This window comes from Apis mellifera, linkage group LG9 (genome assembly GCF_003254395.2).
Source record: "Apis mellifera strain DH4 linkage group LG9, Amel_HAv3.1, whole genome shotgun sequence".
NCBI lineage: Eukaryota > Metazoa > Arthropoda > Insecta > Hymenoptera > Apidae > Apis > Apis mellifera.
Window position 1 is genome coordinate 6,231,335 of NC_037646.1, and position 13,577 is coordinate 6,244,911.

At 33.6% G+C, this 13,577-nt stretch overlaps 1 protein-coding gene across 1 annotated transcript in view; it reads left to right on the top strand.

The window, feature by feature from the left end:
- Nucleotides 1-449: 449 nt before the first annotated feature.
- Nucleotides 450-13,577, top strand: part of LOC102656198 (serine/arginine repetitive matrix protein 1-like) — a 34,059-nt gene continuing 20,931 nt past the window's right edge. Inside the window, exon 1 of the mRNA XM_016913963.2 lies at nt 450-1,051. The gene's annotated coding sequence lies outside the window, so the exon portion shown is untranslated. The remainder of the gene's footprint in view (nt 1,052-13,577) is intronic.

Here is a 13,577-nt window from a genome sequence, read left to right on the forward strand (position 1 = left end):
TAATTTTCAAGAATTTAAAAAGAAGTGAAGAAAAAAATAATTGTCTAATTATAAAATATACATACACTCTTTCTTATTTTTTATTTTTGTTTATTCTTTATTATTCGAAAAAAATTTACCATTTATCAACATTATATTTACAGGACGTGAATACATTCGTGGAACGCCTTCGATAATCAAGATTCAAATCCTTATTAAATTACAAGCCATTGAACTTCGTACGTTAGATGAAATAAAATGGAAACAGAGCGAGACTCTCCCGTCTCTGTTACGTCATAGCGCTCTATTCATCCAACTACAAACCTAAATCGATATTTATATACACATATATATAAAACTTTCACGTTTATTCCAGCACAAAGTCGAGCCCTCCACATCCCCGTATGTATCGATAAATCCATCACACGAAATACATACATATATATATATATAAATCCAACGAGTAAATAGAGGTAAATCCAGGTACGATAAATCACAGCAATTCGCGCCATCACCTATCACAAGTTGAACGGACGATCGCCCTCGAGAAGGCCGGTCACGACCCTCGTCACGTCTCATTCGTCCAGCGAACGGAGGAAGCGTGAAGATTCGTTCAATTCCCTTGCAACGTCACTCGTGTCACAACTTTCCACGCACAGCAGGTTGGAAAGCTTGGAACCGGCACGAGGTCCCTCGTTTTTCGTGGCGAGGTAATAGCGAAGTCGATCCACGAAGAAGGGTCACACACGGAGAAGCCTACTTTCTTCCTCTTTGCTCGCTGCTCGAAAGGGGGGAAATGGTATCGTGGCGGGCCCGTGGCCGAGGCAGCACGAGCCAGTCACACGGACCCACTCGACGAATCTCGATGGGCCTCGCTCGCCTCTCTCGCGCCGCGCTCTATAAACTTCCGGTTTAGAAGAGTAACAAGTTGTAATCGAGAATTTTTTCTTCTTTCATCTGTTCCAAGTTTGGAGGACGGATTGTCGTTCTTCCTGGGGGAGGAGATCGATTGTTGGAGGCGGCGGTTCACCGGAAGTGGGCGACCTCGAAGGGGTGAGAGACCTCGAAAGGGGTAAGTAAGTGTTTAATAGTCGACGAGCTATGGAAATTTTCGTGAAGGTGCGATGCAGTTTTGCGGGATATTTTGGAATTTGGAAGAATTGGTGGGATTTTTAAAGGGTATTGTGTTGTGAGTTTAATTATTTTACGACGATTCTGATCTGAATTTTTAACTAAGCGAAAATTGCACCGAAATTGAATTAGCAGAACATCAGAATTCATAAACTTCATAGTCGTCCAGGTCGATAAGCTCGAAACTACCTGTAGCGCGCAGAGTTAAATACTGAATGAACCAAACACGACATCGTGCTCCCTATTAAATATCATACGTTGTAAATATTGGAAAGAATCGTATAATTTTTGGCTAAGATAATTGAAAAGTAACTTCATTTTAATTATTTATTTTACATATTTTAGAAAACATCAGATGATTCTTTGTTACAACAATAACTCGAAGACAGTGTTAAATTATTTTTATTCACGAAAGAGGATTGCAACTCACGTTAAATTTTCTTCGCAGTTTATTCGAGAACAACAAGACGAATGAATAAGAGAAGGGATCTAGAAAAGAAAATTTGATATAATGTACACGTAAATATAAATTCTGAAAATATTCCAGTGAACGAATAATCCAATTCGATTCTCAGAATAAATTTCCCCTAGATTAATCGATTTATTTCATAATTTCGATCGGGATGAAAAAGAAATCGAAAGTCTCGCTCGTTCGATTTATCAATCGACTTACCAATGAATATAATAAACGAATGGAGACGCGTGAAAAATGATCGATTTCGTGGCAAAAATCTACATCGGTTGGTAATAAGGTTGTTTCGATGCGCAATCGTGTTCGTCGATTTGTCATGGTTGCAAGCGTGTCGAAATACTTTCAGAGTACAGAAACAGAGCAATGCAGGTTGGAATGAGAGAGAGAAAGAGAGAGAGAGAAATATTCACGCGTATCTACCTCTTCTAGAGATCTAACACACTTCCAAGAGTTTTCTCTTGGACACGATTAAGAAAAATCGTTCAACGTCGCGGAACTGGATCGACGACGCGCTATTCCTCCACTTCTCGATGGTCGATATTGGAATTTACACTCTTTTCTCACACTCTTCGTTTTACTCGTTCCAACCTGAGACCTTCCGTTTCCGGGCTATTGGAGATAAGTTTCTTTCTCTCTCTCTCTTTTTTTTTTGAAATACCGCTCGTTTAAAATAACGATCCTCCGATCTCGAAGATACAGATTTTTAATTCGAAAAAATTAAATCAATTTTTCAATGAATTAAATTATTATTTTCGAGGATGTTAAAAATAATTAGTTTAAAGAAGAGATATATTAAAATGAATATAGATAAGCAGAAATGGAAATTGGAAAGAAAATGGAGGATGAAGATGGTGGCTAAAAGTGTATAAGTATAAATAATTATGTTATTATTATTATACCTTAACTATAAAGAGAGAAAAATATATATATATATATGTATAGAAAGCATTGCGCGTGACGAGAAAGTAGTATAGTAAAATATGAAAATGTTGATACAATGTAAAGGATTGGGAAAACAAGGGACAAGAATGTATACATATGCAAATGAGAAAATTGCTCTGGGGAAATAACCTGTCAAACAGCGTGTAACATTTCTATTATAAATTTTATTCAATTATATAAGATGGAAGAACGAATACGTGCGCATACGTTGGATACAAAATAGAATAGAAAATTCGATATACAGAAAATTGATAAAATTTAACAACCTCACCTCAAAACTTCGTCAAATTTCCATCCTCGTGTATGTATACTACAACATTCCAATATTTCCACTCTTTCTCTACTCCAATCTGATTCTTTTTTCTTACAGATACGAAAGTAATCGCAAAATAATAAATAACCTCGCTCGTCTTACTCGAGTCCCAAAAATTTGTCTTTCTCCCCCATAAAACTAGAGGCAATAGAGATACGATTTGTTCATCACGATTCACCCGTTCACCCGTCTGTGAAAAAGTGCGCCGTTCAATCTCGAAACTGGCTTCAAATCGCGCCGCGAAACAACGTTTCACGGGCGATAAATTCAAATCTAACGCGATACGGGTATTGAAAGCCTTGCGTAAACGGGGCAAAAATTGGCCACCTACGTTGCGAATTGCTCGCCAGAATATATATATATACATGTATCGTGGACGTCTTCGAGACAATTTCTTTTTCTTCTTTCCTGGGTAGAGGATTACCATCGAATACAGGCGTTATTTGATAGTGGTGGCCTTCGAGGATGACAACGTGAGTTTTGAGGAACGTTTGACGTAAGTGGAACAAGTTGAAGGATTGGTGAAGAATTGGTGGAAAGGATGAGGACTCGATTGTTTTTAATATTTGGAAGGAAGTGAAATTTTGTTGAAGGGGATAATTGTTGGAAGAGGATTCCGTTCGATTTTAGAGGAAATAATTATACTTTCTCAATTTTTTTTATCTTTTTGGGATATTCGACGTGGACGATTGTACTTATAATTTATTCGAACTAAAAGAAAAGATTCATCGTTGAAACATTCAATCGTATAATTATTATCGGTTATTTCGATCGTTGGAGGATTATTTTAGTATCAGAATTTTAATAATCGGAGAAGTAGTATCGTATCGTGCCAATTATTAAGAGGGAAATTATATGGTTGGAATCTTAATAACGATTTAACGAAGAATCGGTTTATCGGTAATTTCGAAATTTTCAATAAATGAACGGGATGAAAGAGATTATAAAAAAAAAAGGAAGAGATGCAAAAGTCGCGTGCATCATCGCGAGCGAGATTATTAATTCATCGAAATTGTTAAACGATATTCGACGTGGAAACACGATTGAAACACGGTTTTAACGGTGATGGAACGAATCTAATATTAAAAATCGAATGCATTTTCAGATAAGAATGAGATCCGCTCTACGTGAAAATTGTTCCTTTAATGCCAAGAGATTTATTAAACTATTCCTATCATTTTTCGAATGAAATGAAATTTGTGGAAGAAAAATTAACAACATCGATATTAAATTTCTTCTCTGAATATAGAAAAAATATTGCAACGATCTTATATCAATAATTCCTCAATAATTCATTAAAATAAAATTATCCACAGCGTAAGAAAAAATAGTAAAAACTATCGAAAGATAACACGAGCACATTTATAAAATAAAAAAAAAAGAATGAACAAAAATTCGTACCAATACAAGTCGAAGAAATCGAATATACGAACATACATCGTTGATAAAACTGAGAGCAGGGCACATCTCGATGTTTACGCGGCCATTTTACTCGAATATCGGCGAATAAGGAAGAAAAATGGTGGAGGAAGTTGAAACGAACGACGCTCGATAATGTTACAGTTTAGAATCGCGAATAACATGGAATGAACGGAAGGATCGTTCCCCCCCGCTTTTGCTTGGTATGGTCATCTAGGTTGCATCGACATTACTGTTACACATTTCGCCTTCTTGCCTGTCGTCGCGTGCTATAATGTATTCGTTTCTATCGCGTGTCACGATTTATTTGCATTCGAATAATGAGGAATACGATTCGAAAAGAAATTTTACTTGATTAAATTAACTTATGATTTCGAGTTAGAAATCATGGATATATAATTTTATCATTGTTAAAGGTAAATGTTATTTGTTATTATAAATATAGAAAGAAGAAAATTGTGGAAAATTGATGGAATAATTTTAGGTATTGATATAATAATATTTATACGAATAATGAAGAAATTAAATTGTAAAGAAAAGAGGAGAAGAAAAAGAGAAGATGAAGAATAAGGATTTGTTAATATATACATTCGTGGAAAGTTTTGAATTTAAAAATATTGTAATTGGAATTGGCATCGAGAAAAGGGATTCGTGATATTGCGAACTAAATACATATAATCCATGTTAAGCTATGGGATTTCTACGATCCCAGAAGCTTTTCATTTTTCATTTCCATTACACTTTGCTATACAAATATTCACCGAGTATTTTAAACAAAGAATACGCATTAATGTGAAGGTAATTACGAAAACGCGTTGACAGAGATTTCTCCACTTCAGAGATTTTATTATCGATAACATTGTCCTCCATAATAGAGAAATTAATAAACGCAAAATAATAAAAGACAATTATATTTTTTTTTTTTTTACATCGAACGAAAGATACGCACGAGAGTAATGGATCGATAAGATAAACAATTTCCCTGTTGTTGTTGATAATATTATCTGAATACATTATAAATTATTAGTAAACGGTAATAGGATAATTAATTTGCTCGTTAAAGTAAATATACTCGTACGAAATGTTATCAAGTAAGCAAGGATGATTGTGAGAAATGATAGCGGAATGAATGAAATTAATTGTGAGAATAATTTTGTCTAATTTGATTTTCACTCGGTAGGAAAAAAATAGTGGAAATTTTTTCTCCAAAGAACATTATAATCCTATTGTCAGGATTGATTCTTCTTTAATACTTCGTGAAATTTACTATATTTTTATAAGACGCTTAACGATTCCTTTAAGATTTCTGCAAAATAAAATTCCAAAAGTGAGGATTAAAAAATTGATTCTGTAAAAAAGAAAAAACAGGTAAGCTTATTCCAAGCAACGTTCATTGACATTTCCTTTACTGCTGAGCGAAACACGAATTGAAATTTTTTTCACTGAGACTAATAATTTCATTTCATTCAGTTTTTATTACTATTCAAACAGAAATAAATCTTGTATCATTCTGTCAAACCTATTATTAAAAATTGAAAAAGTAAACTTTAGTTTCTTCTCAAACACAACAACTTTCGATAATAATTTTCTCACTTTCGATTTTAATTCTTTAAAATTTCTCAATTGGGATAGTCTCAAACAAACATAACCTCAACTACCGATCCAAACTAAGAGATTTACAATCGCCAATCGTTCCAAAAAAAAGAAGAAAACGAAAAACAATAACCATTGATCATCTTTTTCTTCTCACAGAGGTGGATCGTTGTCGATGCAACCGGCATCGAATCCATCGATCGCAAACAACAACATCGGAAACAGGAGGCTTTGAATCGGCACGAACGCATCAGTGGAACCGGTTCGCGTTATTATTAACGCATCGATGGAGGCCGTTCATTCGGAATATACGAATGCCTGGAATCGATAGATGGCTTCCACGTGCATCGTCGTCCGTTCGAGTTTGCGCTCTGACCACGTCACATTTTATTTTATTTTACTTTTATTTTTTTTTCCTATTCTTTGACGGATAACGATAAGGATCGTATTCGATGAATTTCACCGATGGGATCGGAAGTGGAAAGTTTCTCTTCGACGTGACTTATCGGTGAATGGAGATGAAACTGAAATCCGGCACGGATCCGTCCGGTTAATGTGTTTTCTTAAATGGATTTGATGGTCGGTGGATGACGACGACGGTTTATGGCGATGGTATTTCTTTTTAAATACGTGAAAATTCACGGCAAGAAGGAAAAGATGTTATTGAGATAGTGAATTTAAAACGTTATGATTATAAGAATTGTTCTGTTATTTCTTCTTTCGAGTAAAATTGAAAACATGATTGTTGAGAGGACGATGTTTAATAAATATGGAGCGAGATACGCGACATAATTTGTGACAAATGAAGTTCGAAATCAAACGAGTTAAAAGGTTGGCGACATATGATCGTATTATTAAAGTGGAGAACTCGAGTCGAGTTTTCACAGATGTGAATTATCGGTGAATGGAGGTGAAGTTTGAATGGCATACGGTCACGGATTCATTGATGTTATCTTCTTAAGTGGATCTATTCAGAGATTCGTGATTTATTATTCACGTTGAAATTTCTCTTATTAAAGGGTACTTTGGGATCGATTTTATTGACATGTGAATTTTTTTTCTCTTTTCGATACAGAAATAGACAATTGATTTTGACACGTGTAAAGCGTAATCCACAGTCATCAGAATAGAAGAAACTTCATTGAAGCTTCAATTTTTAATGGCTACGCCATTCAGAATGACGAATGAAACGAGAAAATTATGTAAAATCGTCGTAATTATAAATAAACTTTTCTTTTCTGAAGTGGAAAAAATAATGAATAGATTATAAAAAAGTAATTCACAGAATGTGTGGAATAGAAGAAACTTCACTGGAACTTCAATTTTTAAGCTACGCCATTCAGAATGAAAGAACAAAATTATGTAAAATCGTCGAAATTATAAATAAATTTTTTTGGAAAAAATAATGAATAGATTATGAAAAACAAAAACGAATCTTTAACAAATCAATAATCAAGCGAATAAATTAACGATGATTCGATAGTTATTACGAATAACTATTATTTCCATAATATTTTTATTAAAAAAAAACATGGTCCAATATCCGTGAACTAAAACTATCGGAACTATTGATCAACAATTTCCATTATACAAAATTACACTCTACTATCTCATTGTACAAAATTTTCATTCATATCCTTTCTTTCTGGATCAACGTAAATCCGTGTAAATCTGTTCGAACGAAACAAACTAGATATTCAATTAATATTCATTTATATATTTAAGTGAAAACAACAAGTGTTGGAAGATTATTAGTTCCGTTAAAGAAATATAATTTTAATAATTAATTCTCGAGTTACATCCTCGCTTATTAAATGGAATTAGATTATTGTTCATCTAGATCTCTGGCTGGCCGTATTGAAATTAACACGGAGGATGAGCATAGCGTGTGCAACAGTTAGGATATATCAAGTTTATGGAGATTGGAACACCGTATTGCATATTAATACATTTTTCTACGATACAAATTGGAAATATGGAGTTTTGAAAGCCCTCCGAATTGGAAATTTATTATCTATCAACTCGCCTCTTTCTAGTTTTATTCTTTCTTCATCAATTGGATAATAAAATTCATTTATTCAAGGAGAAGAGAAATTTTTATTTCGTAAAGAAGAGAAGGGAAATATGGTTGAAAAATTCCAAATCACTCTTCTAAAACCCTTCAAAAATTTCGAACGAACATTAAGGTTAGAATAAATATCGAGCAGGAAATAAATTTTTGGACACTTTTGTGATAAATTTTCCATTATCTCGTTCGCAAGTTGGAGGGCGAAATCAATTAGGAGACACTTAAAAATGGACGACTTCACTTTATCTTATCCCATCTTCGCGCGAAAAACCAATCCTCCTCTTCCACTTTCCAGGTCAATATCCTCCAATTTCCGCATTCTTCGCACATCGCATATAGGAAGGCGTGAAAAAAATTCAAAAAGAAGAAGAAGGAAAAAACCATTCCATTCCATTCGTTTAATTTAATTTAAACATTTCACACAACTTATTTAAAATATCGCGGATACTTTTTTTCCAGTTCGATTCGAGTTCGATTATCGATCGGTCGGAAAGCGCGGGAAAATTAAATTTCGTTCAGAGTCTCGCCAGTAAATGGTTCGAAATTTTCGCTTCTCTGTGTACGTACGCCCGATAAAAGGATTCGTGGAGCCATTTTTATCGAACAGAGCTCGAGGACCAGGCTGTTATCGAGCAAGTTCACGCCGATATTCATTTGTTCCTCGCGGCCCATTGCGCGCCTTTTGCCACGCGATCAATCGACGCGTACTGTTAATGGTGATAACGATTCCCTGGATTTGTGCATGTATATATATATGTGTTGGAATCGATCGTTTTTTGCAGGTTGGTAAAATTTGGAAAGTTTTAATAGGAATCTTTAAAATTGAAAGAAAGGAATAAATTTCAATCGAACAGGTTCGATGGATTTTCGAAAGCGAGAGAAATTTGAGAGAAAGATATATAAGAATTTGGAAAATTTGACGGTTGAATGCTTCTTAATTAGAATACATATTTCTTTTAATTGGAAATAGTTGAATTAGATTAGAAAATTTGAATATCTTCGATCATCGAACCGGCGTTGGCGACGAATTCGCCTCGACGAGTTGTTCTCCCCATTCATTGCGCGACGAAAACGCTCGAAATAATTAAAAATGTTGCGAATAAAGCATCTCCGTGTCGTGAAAAACGACACAACTGGGAAACCCGAGTCCACGACTTATCCTGTAACGTTCTCTTTCGTCTCGCGTGCTCGTTAACGCGCTTAACGTGCACGCTAGTGCGTTTTTCTTCTCCTCCTCTCTCCATCTTCCTTCGCTACTCCTTCGTTTCCTCTCGTGAAAATATCCACAATACAATTTGCAACCGCGGAATAAGAAATTGCTTTTGCTTCTTTTGAAATTGTGAAACGAAATTTCGAATGAAATTCATCGTCGAAATTTATTAAATTTATTTGTCGAAGCTTGCTATTAGGAATCAGATATTTTGCATTCTGCCTGTCAAATTTTAATCCTAAAATTATTGATTAATTTTTCTTTCTTTATTAACGTCGGTGAGTTCAATGAAATTATTCGTTAGGAGATTTTGTTTCGTGCAAAAATACGTGTGCTGTTTTTTTTTCTTCCATTTTTAAAAAAGGAAGCGTATGCGCGTTCTGTGAACGTACATACGCTTTTGAGAAGGGAGATCGATGCGTATTCGTTCGAAACGGACAACATCCTCGGAGCGCTTCCGGTGCCGCAACCTAGACGCCACACGGCTTCCGGCACGCGCCGTAATCGAAGCTGCTGCATCCGCTGCAGCCATCCAGAAGAAAAAAAACTTGCTTTCCTCCGCGCATGGAAGCAGTTATTGCTTCGTCGATCAACGTTTTCATGGATTTCTCCAACTTTTGAATTTTTTTAGTAGGAGTAGAGGAAATTGTACGAAATTATAATTAATTTGTGGAGATAGCTTTTCGAAGAGAATCGGGGTAATCGTATTTCCTTTATTTTGACTTGAGTTTTTCACGATTTTATATTACTCTTGTAATTTTTATACATTGGATAATTTCAGTCAAAATGTTGCTAAGATTTACTGGAAATCGAATTTATCAGGGTTATACATTTAGGTAATCCATGCGTAATCACGGGATATATTTATAAATTTCGTTAAATGGAAGAATGATATAAATCATAAATGCAAATTACGTGACGGAATTTATGTGGATTTATTTGCGTGGGGCTTCCAGATTGAAATATTTCTCGCACATTAATTTAAAATTGTAAATACAAAATTGCGAAATAATATTTCAAAGGAAAAAAATAAATAAAAACAAAATTCCAATATTTCCTTGTTGTCAATAATTTATAGACAATTTCATTTAATGAGAAAAATAAAAATTATACATTGTTTTATAATTTAATTAATAATTTTCTAGAAAAAATGCATTCTCATTAAAATAAAAATTTCAATTTTCAAAATTCCAATACGAAAACAAAGAAATTTTCGTACAAATCAAACGCATAACTGTTCCTTTATTTGCACCGAGTAATCGATTTTAAAATTATCATTTCAAAAGGACAATAGAAATACACACTCCAAAAATTATTTCCAAAAAAAAACCATCGCTTTATTTATTATAAATCTCGTCCAAAATTATCCATCTCGAATTAGTATCTCGTTAATCGAACGAAAAGATGGAAAAAGTTTTCTCAAAGTTTATTGAACATTCTGAATAAACGACAAGAAAGAAAGAAAGAAAGAAAGAAAGAAAGAAAGAAAGGCTAATCGGATGTCTGAAGAGAGACTGAAAAGTCGTCATAACTTTCCCTTCGTTTTAACGACGTGTATTGCTTTTTCATTCAAAGCGCGCCACTTAAAGGCGATGGAGACTAAGCAACTGTCTGCAGCATTAAGCTATGCATATTAAGATCCACGCACCGTGGTACTTACGTGGCAGTTAGGAGCGAATTATAACGACCCAGATTCGCTACGAAGGGGAAACGGACGCATTGCTCGAAGCGTTTAGAACGTAAGTCAAATGTCCGGCATTTTATCAAATATGAAGATTGGAAGATGTACTCTCACAGGATTTAATCAGATTAAATAATTGTTTAATATTCCATTCGATTCTTTTCTACAAAAATTAATTCCGTGTAATAATTATTAAATAACTGAATCCCCAATTATGAATAATTTTTGTCAAAAATAAACGATCTGTATTGTACATTTAGAATACAAGTCAGAAGAGATACGCAATTTGCCACTTGGAAACAATATTCTCGAGTTCTTCTCTTCCTCACTTTCCGTTATAAATTTCTGTTATAAATTTCCCGGCTAAATCTATTTATCTTCTATCCGCGAAGAGGTCTCGAAATGTCTTCTGGATATTCCCCATGTGGAGCCCGATACAAGTGCCACTAGAAACTTCCGGTATCAAGGGATTATGGAAAGTTTTCAATTAAACGACCAATGCTGAGATTGCACGAAACGAGCAGAAGAAGAGCCTCCTATTTATCGAATCGTTTAGGGAGTGCGATCAAACATTTTTAACAATGTTGGATCTTGAAAATTCGTACGATTATTCAGCTGAATTGTAGAAAAATTTTAAAAATAGAATCCTTTCTTTTTTTTTCTATAAGAAATAAACAATATAAAGATCGTAAAATCGTATGAATCGCAAATTAATTTCCAGAAATTTTAATTTTTTAACTTCATATCGTCTTTCTTCAAACTCATACGAAAATTTTTGTGACATCGCTGTGACATTTAAATTGAACAGATTGTTAAAACGCAAGATTCAACGTAAATTGAAAGTTTCTTAAACAGAGTCTTTCGAAAATAAATAAATAAATAAATAAATAAATAAATGTTAATTGGATAGCTATATACACAAGATGAATTGTTTGGATTTGTTGATTTTATTTCTGGCAAACTTTTGAGATGAATTACCAAGGATTTGTGAGGGATGAAAAATTTGACGTGCTATTTTGCATCAAAAAAAAAAAGAATAAATAAATAAAAAAGAGAAAGAGAGGGAGAAATGAAAAGGAAGCGAAAAAGATCCCCGAGGCGACAAATTAATTCGAGCTCGGTGTATAAATAAAATTACGAGCTAATCTAATACGACCTACTTCGAACGTTTTCCAAGATGACGAAATGATTTGTTAAAATCATTCGAGATATTAAAATAAACACGGATAAATTCTTATTTGGAAGCGAATTGAAGTAAGAAAAGAAAATTCATTCCGAGATGTTCGTTCAAAATTTTCAATTATCAATTCCATTCTATGAATAAGAAAATTCTACAAATATTATTAATAATAAATTATACGTATAAATCATGAATGATTTTTCATTCGAATCAAATTTTCAAATTTTCTTTCTTCTGTTTTAATTGTATTCACAAAAAGTGAGGACGAAAGTTATAGAGAACATGACTCGTCTCGAGTCTCGAATTCACAATCTCCTGATCACGTAAAAATAAAATTTGTACATAAGAATACGTGTCGAATTAATTTACATATCCAATAATACTTTCAATCTTGTAACAAGCGAATCATTCTCAATCAAGGCCGAAACGAAGAAGGAACGATATGCGCGGCGCATCACGCAGAGATATCCATTAATTAAAAAACATCGAAAGAGTTCTCGTAATTATGCTGACAAACATACGAGGTACATTAATTAATGTACTCGGATACATATTTATTTATTCCATGATCGATGGCTAGTTGCCTAATTAAATCAAACCTTCATTACCTGAGAACATAATAAATACGATATTTTTATTTATTTGGAAATATATTTGGAATCTATTGTTGGAAAGATTTTATCCGAATTTTATGGAGAGAGAGAGATTTGTATCTTCGATAAATATTCACATCTTGTTCTTAAAATTGTAAAATGAGTTATCATTTCGATTTTACGGAGCTAATAACTTTCGTTTCTCAAACTTGTAATTAATAGTAAGTAAGAAAAATGATCGTTTTAACTGCGATGAGGTGAATGAAATCGAGGTAATATAATGATAAAATTCCATCGTGAGGTGACGATCGTGAAAACATAATTAATACTTTTTATTTTTAATTTCTAATAATTTCTAGAAATCAATCTCATTAAATATCACTGGATATTCATTAGTAAACTATTCACCAATGTTCAGAGAAAAAGAAAATCACGGGATACTTTTTTAAATTAATTATATTACAAATCTCAATAGATATAGGTATCCCTAGATAACTGTTAGTTATTTATTAATATTCGCTAGGGAGAAAATTGTACGGAAGAAGAATTTTGCAGAATAATTTAAACTTTTAAACTGAATCGCATCAAAAATATGCATAGAGTGTTCAGAAAACACGATTATTGAATATTTATTAATCATTATTTACCGGAAAAGAAGAGATGTCTAACGAAAAGAATTTTCTCGATGCTTTGAAGTCCTTTGCTTGGACGATGTATTAACCAATTGCATCTTAAAAATACGACACTAAGAAAACAAGATGCAAGTAAGATGCACTTTCGATATTTTAATTTTCATATTTCTTGTTATTATTTACTTCCATCGTTTTACAAATATTTACATATCGATTTCGATTGAATTTCCGTTCGCACTTTCTTCCCGAGTGAAAGAATTCGCGTAGAAGACGAAGGATCGTGATCGAAGGTGATTAATTGTTTCTCGCGGAGCATGACACGTCCAGGTGAAACGTGAACAGTGTGTTTAACAATGAGGAGAAT